This window comes from Phyllostomus discolor, chromosome 3, assembly GCF_004126475.2.
Source record: "Phyllostomus discolor isolate MPI-MPIP mPhyDis1 chromosome 3, mPhyDis1.pri.v3, whole genome shotgun sequence".
In the NCBI taxonomy this organism is placed as follows: Eukaryota; Metazoa; Chordata; class Mammalia; order Chiroptera; family Phyllostomidae; genus Phyllostomus; species Phyllostomus discolor.
Window position 1 is genome coordinate 12752103 of NC_040905.2, and position 7387 is coordinate 12759489.

Sequence of the window (7387 nt, forward strand, 5' to 3'; positions counted from 1 at the left end):
ACCTCCAGGACAGAGGAAGCTAAGTGCCGCCGCCCACAGTGGAGCATGTAGGTGTGCCTGAAAGCCGTGGGAGCTTGACACCTCGACCAAGGTGCCTTCCACAGCCAGGGAGACAGGGCAGGTGAGCCGGGCGTCTTCCTGGGACTGATGAGGCTTTTCCGGGCAGGAGCACAGCCCTCGGCCGTCCCTGAGTTAGCTCTCGTGGTGGGTGACTGCGGCAGGAGGAGAATCAGGACTCCGGGAGCAGGGCTGCCCAAGCAGGCTGAAGGGCAGCCGGGGCGGGGACGGCCCAAAGTGTAGACCTGCTCACACTGCAGGCCCCTGGAGTCAGGCACCTTGCAGACGCCACAAGCCCTTTCGATTTTTCCGCTGCACATTAAGTTTGGGAGACGCTGGCTTCAAACGCTTAGCTAGTGGGAAAAGTGAAATCTTTTTCCTAAAAGAAAGGGGACTCTGACATTTTTAAAAATAAGTGTCAGTTAGATGCCAGAGCCCAGGAGAAGGGGAACACACCCAGTTTCCAGTTCCGTGTCAAAGACCCTGATTGGTGGCTCAGGTCAGAAGCTGTGCCCGGACTGGGACCCCCCTGGCCTCGGAAGATGTGCACTGATGACTGCTGGGACACGTCAGCATCTGACAGTCAAATGTACTCATGAAAGTAGAACACGCTCACTTCAGGATTTTGGGGGTACAGAGTGGGCGGCAGGCATGACTCCAAATCAGGAGACTAGCATAGATAATTCAATGTAAACAATAGCTTGCTATACTTATAAATTCATTAATTTACTTTAAGTGTATTCCTATTCCTTCAAGGTATCTGTGTTTCCCATGTAAAGCAGCAGTTCCCAAGCTTTGGTGAACATGAGGCCTTTAAGGAGCTTGTTAAAATATACACCCCAGGCTCCTCCTCTAGGGATCCATGAGTTAGCCCAGGGATTAGCCCAGGATTGTAACAAGAACGGGAGGTGTGTGTGAAGTGTGTTAGAAGGGCTGACCTTTGACAAAAAAACCCTTAAGAACTCCTGACCAGCTGTTCTCACCCCCAGTCCCTCCCAAACCTCTTCATCAGGGCTAATTCCACCAGCCCTTCCATTTAACCGCACAGCGAATTAATAAACTCAGTGGGGAATTCAACGTAGCCTACCCTTTTCCAGAGCCATGGACACAGTCACCAGTTTCACTTCGCTGAAGTGAATCTTTGTGAAAAATCACTATTTATTGCAAGGAGAGCTGAGACGGCAAATTAACGAAGGGCAGCTCTCTGGTTCCAAGAGGCGTGAACGCGCCCGTGCAAATCAGAGACCCTAATCAGCGCTTCTTGGGAGGGGAGGCCAGCTCCCTACTCCTGCGTTCACATCGCGTCCGCCCCGAGGTCCTTCCCTTCATCTCTCTTCACTCCCCACGTTCCACGTATCTGATGGGCGGAGTAGGAGGACCTGCCGGCAGCCCCTCCTCCTGCTGCGAACCGACAGGTCCGGGAAGCAGGAGTTCTCTGCCTCAGGTTTTACCAGCAGAGGGCGTGCAGCGGTCTGGCTCCAGGTGGAGAAGTTCCCCGGTCCCTGTGAGCAGGGCAGCCAGCGCCCCCTGCCGGCGCAGGTGTGCCGCTGCCGTGTGCGCCCCGAGCAGCCGCATCCGTGACGAAGGTCCAGGCTGCCTTTGCAGCTGCTAGACTCTCGTGCTCCCCTCCCTCTCACTGCTGCCTCAGCCAGGAGAGGCAGGAACGAGGAATTACTGAAACTTAAAGTCTTTATGTTCTTTTATCTCTTTCTCTAGCTCCACCCCTATCTAATCCCCAGCAATGGATCCCATGGCATCCTTCACATAACTAAAATGTTTCTGTACGTTGTCTTAGGCACGGGGCTTTACCGATCCCCTGTAGGGCACCATGCCATAAACAATGTGTTCTTCTGGGGCACCGGTTCTCTGACAGGCCCAGCTATTAGCAGATATTTCCTTCCTCTGTCTGAGCTTTGCTCCTCTCAGCACCCTAGGCCTTGCCTGCCTTTTTTGAGTTTTCTTCTCCCTGCTTAGGAACCAGAAGTCTGTGCACAGTCCACACAGATCTGGGGCTCTGCCCCGCCCGCATCTCACCACCCCTCCTCAGGGCGACACAGGTGGGGGGTGTCCCAATGCAGCTTTCCAGGTTCTCATGGTCGTTTTTTTTCCATTACCAGTTATAATGAGGAGCTGTGGAGCATGACCAGGGCAAGGTCCCATTACAAGATGTGAACATAGTCAAATCGTGCTGTTTGATTCCTTACCCTTTCCCAGTAAGTGGACAACTCAGAAAAATGTCTCCACCTGCGTCTGATTGGGCATCAACAGGCATCTCATTCGAACAAAGGCCACTTTTCGGCAACAGTGGACGTGAACCTGGCATGGAACCATGTGGGAAACAGAAAAGGCTCCCCTGAAGTTCAAGCTAGCACTGGGGGTATTTTAACCGATTTCACTTCAGCCTTTTCTCCTGGGTGCGCATCCAACAGGATGAGGAAGGCAAGGTCGCCCTCTGCTGCCTGGAATTAAAATAACCTTTAATTTTTCAGGACTCCGTATCCACCGAGTCACTCACCTTATTATGCCAGTAGCCCGAGTCTCCTTGGATAGAAGGAGTTCTGGCATCATTGGAGATTTATAAGGCACTCTGAGATATTGAAAACAAGAAATCATATAACTTGAAGAAATTAGTTTATCTGTCTCTTCCAGAATGATTGTCTTTAAGAGCCTGTAGGAAACATGACTTCCTATTTTCTTTTTTTTCCTCTTTTTATCTTTTGTTTTGCCATTGCATTCTTTAAAAGATTTTATTTATTTATTTTTAGAGAGGGAAGGGAAGGAGAAAGAGAAAGAGAGAGAAACATCAATGTGCGGTTGCTGGGGGCCATGGCCTGCAACCCAGGCATGCACCCTGACTGGGAATTGAACCTGCGACACTTTGGTTCACAGCCCGAGCTCAATCCACTGAGCTACACCAGCTAGGGCCTACGACTTCCTATTTTCAAAGCCAACACACAACTGTCACTCCACACAGGCCACTGTGAATCTAGATGTAATTATCTACTTGTCCTAGGACGGACCCTCCTCGGTCAACCAAGCTGATTCTACTCCTCAGCCGGTGCCCCCTCAGTCCCACAGATGCCCCGCCTCCTGCCCCCACTACCTTCCCCACCCCCTTCCAGGTCCAGCCACGTCTGCCTTCTTGAACCTCTTCTATCCATTCCTTCCTCTCATTTGCCACGGCCCCCAGTGTCCCCCAGGCCTTCATTTCCCGCCTTCCAGGACCCACAGACAGCCTGCGCTTCTGTCTGACACCCCATGACTCCTCCCCCACGAAGTGGTCACGACTGTGAGCATTTGACTTCTCCCTCCCTCGCTAGACCGTGAAGCCCACGAGGGCAGGGATCTCGTCGCCTTTCCCACTGCCGAATACGGCACCGGTTCCAGAGCTGGGTCCCCAGGGGTCCCACCCCCCCGCAAGCACACGAATTCCTTCAGAGGGAATTGTCAAATGCAACATGGAGGGTCTTCAGTCTTCAGAGAGAACCATTTCAGAGGTGCAAAGGGAGATGCAGTCGGGTACACAGCACACAGGACACAGAGGGACAGAACGACGGGGCTCTGGGGGTGGCAGCCAGAGGCGGTCAGGGCAGACGCCGACAACAGAGAGGGGTAGCTTGGGAGCAAAGGACCGCAGTGGAGCGCACGAGAGCAACGGGGCTCATAGAACTCGCTGACGCCTCACAACAATGCACGAAGGAGGCATTTTTCACGGACAAGAAAAGGGGTTCAGAGAAATTTAAAAAATGTGTCTAGCTGGCGACAGAGTTGAAATGTTAGCCAAACTATTTCCAAAGTTCGTACCTTTGCCTGTGTCACACTCTCTCCAGGGGGACCAGGAGCTCGGGAGAATGGTCGGCCTCGAAAGGTGCAATGGAAAGACGGGGATACATACAAGGTCATTGCTTGAGAGTCCGCACAAGGAGCAGTTAGACCCCTGCCGGAGTCCCTACCCTGTGCTGGCGGGGGGGTCATTCCGCCCTGCCCCCCACCCCAAGCTCTTGGGTTTACTGTCTGGAGAGAGGCCGCACCCTTCCGGGACAGCGGTCTGGGGGCCCGAGGGTGAGGGGCCGATCCGGCACACTGCATGATGAGGCTTCCCCTCCCGGGGCCCCTTTCCCAAAGGAAAATCAGAACCAAAATGTCCGAGGCTTACCGTGCAGGGAGAAGGCAGGAAACTTCTCTAAAGAACTGTAATGACCCCTAAAGGATAAGGAAGAAAGAACCCTTAAAAATGAAAAAAGGGACAGCTGAAATATTTTTTACATCAGTGGAATAAATGGGAAGATAAAGTTAAAGAGAACTCTTAGAAAATAGATCATCTAAATAGACCCACTCAGAGCAGAGCGGAGCGGAGAACATACCTTCCCCACCACATCTCCGGTTCAGAACCGCCCTCGGGGAGCAGCGCGTGTGCACAAACACCCACACTTACTTACACACTTCTAGTAGAGCGCTCAGTGCTCCCCTCTTACACGCGGATCTCTGCTAGGCAGCCACGCCTACAGTACGACAGAGACCAAGATATAAATACGTGAACTTGATGAAAGATAATGCAGTGTACTAAACAAAGCTTCAGTGTAATTTAAAGAAATACCTGGGATAAAATAAATTGAATCCAAAGAACAAGAACAGAATGCTTTAATATAGGGAATAATATAAGAAGAAGAAAACACTTGAAAACTTTAAAAAAAGCTGAAATTTGAAACACATACATGCACACACAACAAGAACAGAAGGTGGGGGGTGGAAACCATCAAGAACATCACAAAAAGCATTTCTCGGAACTGAAGAACCTGACTCCCTGCTCCTCAGGACGGAAGGCCAAAGACCTACAGACCCCAAGAAACCCCAGGGTAAGGCCACGGGAAAGACAGCTCACCCTTTCGGGGGTTCCAAAGGGCAGAGGACGGGAGGGGTCTGGGGGTGGGCATGGATTCCTCACAGAAACGCTGAAAGGCAGAGGAGAGTGGGAGCAGCACCTTCCAAGTTCTAAGAGCAACGATTTCAACCCGCAATCCTACCCCGTGCATCCTTGTGTGAAAAGCGACTGGGAAATCCCGTTGACCAACAGGAAATAGTGCACCGAGGAAAAGGACGATGGGGACCCCAGGAAAGAGGACCGGACAGGGAGGGAGGAAAAAGCTAACAGAGGTGGGTGCTGCTGGGCACCCAGACAGGGGCAGGAGACAGGCGTCTAGAAGGGACTTGTCTCAGAGGGTAAATGAAACGAGAGAGTGGTCTGCCGGACTCAGTGTGCGGGTGGCCGTGACGTGAGGGGGTGGAGATGCTAACAAGCCTCACTGTGGTGGTCACTTCACAGTATTTGTGGGCATCAAAGCATCACATTGCACCCCTTCAACTTACATGTGCTGTACTTCAACAGTATCTTAGTAAAGCTCTCCCCTCCAAAAAAAAAAAAAAAAAAAAAAGATTTGGCTTCTGGAAGAACTCTAATGAAAGGTAGAAAAGAGCCATTCTAGTCAGATTTTCAAAGAAAATGTTTTTAAAAGGGATAAGTTTTAAGTGCAATATAACAAACAAAAAAAAGTTGCACTAGAAGAAATCACAGCATTTATGGACATAGTAACAAGGACACACAGTATGAATTTAACAAAAAATTAAGATATAATGTTAGAAGGACGGAGGAGAAGAAGTGAAGGGGTGTGAGCTGAAACCCTCGTCTCCAGCAGCCAGCAGAGGGTCTAGGAGTGAGGAATCCGAAACAGGGCCAGAGGCACGCGCCAGGGGAGGCGAAAGCAGCTGCCCGGAGACCGGTAATCAGGGGAGGGTCACAAGGGCTAGAGGCTGCTTTTCTCAAGCACCTTTTATTACTGTTTGACCTTTTTAAAGCAGAAGAGGGAAGGCAAGTCAGAGTGGGGAATGAGAGCCTCCCCCACAGTGCGCTGCCCAGCATCTGCCAGGAGCCTCCCAGGCGCACAGAACGAGCCCACATTTTCATCTCCTGCTGCTTGGCGCGCCCAGCAGTCTCAGAAGCCCTGGTCCAGCAGTCCCAGCGCCATGCAGGTGCCCACCGCTGCAGCGCAGGTGAGGAAGTAAAGCAAGGGGATGCGATGGGCACCTGGTGATGGGTGCAGGGAAGGGGTAGGGGGGCTCCGGTGTGACCTCAGGTTCTCATTCTAGGTCCTTCCTGCCTTCCACTTGCCCACACTGCCTTAACCTGACTGCTCTGCCCTACGGACTTCACCTGTCTTTACAGATTGGGGGTTTGGTACCTATTTTACACATTTGGTACCTACTTTTTGGGGGATACCTATTTTTTACTTCACCAAACCTGTCTTTACAGAACTTATCACACGGTGGTTGCAACTTTGTCATCTTGTTCTCAAGCTGTTCACTCCCATATGTAATTACTAAGACACCTCTCAATGGACTAGACGCGGTCAAGGCTTAGCCCTTGGGGTCGTGTGTTACCCGCCTGAACAGAACGGATGAGTGAGTCAGTAGGTAGAGCAGGCATTGCTTCCCTGAGGAGAGAAGCAAACAGAACGGACTACAGAGAAAGGAGCTTTGGCGGGACCAGCCTGCAGACTGTGGGAGCCCCCGGGGGGTGGCCCCCAGAACTTCCCCGGAGGAGTGGAGCGGGCTTGGGGGATGGCCACGGACCCGTTTCTTCGGGCGTCAGTCCCGTCAGCCTGTCTTCACTGTGTCTTTTGTATCTTTAAGTTCTTAAAGATTCATAAAGCTTCTGTAAACGTCTCAAGAAAATTGTCAATATATTGTATAAGCCATTTGTTACTTTTAAGTATAAAATAGGCAAGAAAAATTTAGCTAAAACCATAGTTGGTCTTTGGGTGACAGTACTATTCTGTAATAAGAAATTTTTAAAACTGAAGAAATATCCAAGCTGAGATACTGGGAATTTTAAAGAAATCAAGTGTTGTTTTAAAATGACTGACTAGATGTTCCTGATTTGGTTATAGCTTCTCTCAAGACACACATAAAAATGAACCACAAACCTATCGAAGTCTTAAGACAGTCAGAAGGCTTAATTATGAAATTTCAAAAAACCCGATTAAAGATCGTATCTCCTTTATTAAAGTGAGGAGTAATCTATGCAAATTGGCTTTGCCTTTCAGTGACCCTCAAAAACACACTATCGGGGTTCTGAGAACACTGCCAAGGTGTTGCCTTTTAAAGATGATTATATTAGAGAAATTCACATACAGCTACAGCAAGGAATTCCTTAGTTTGTGGTGTTCTCTCAATCACCATTCACTGGTAGAAAAATTCAAAACTTCTCCCTTCAGAGAGAATAGGGAATTTGCGTAACAAAAGACTGACTGGCTCAGAACAGTGGTTTTTAATT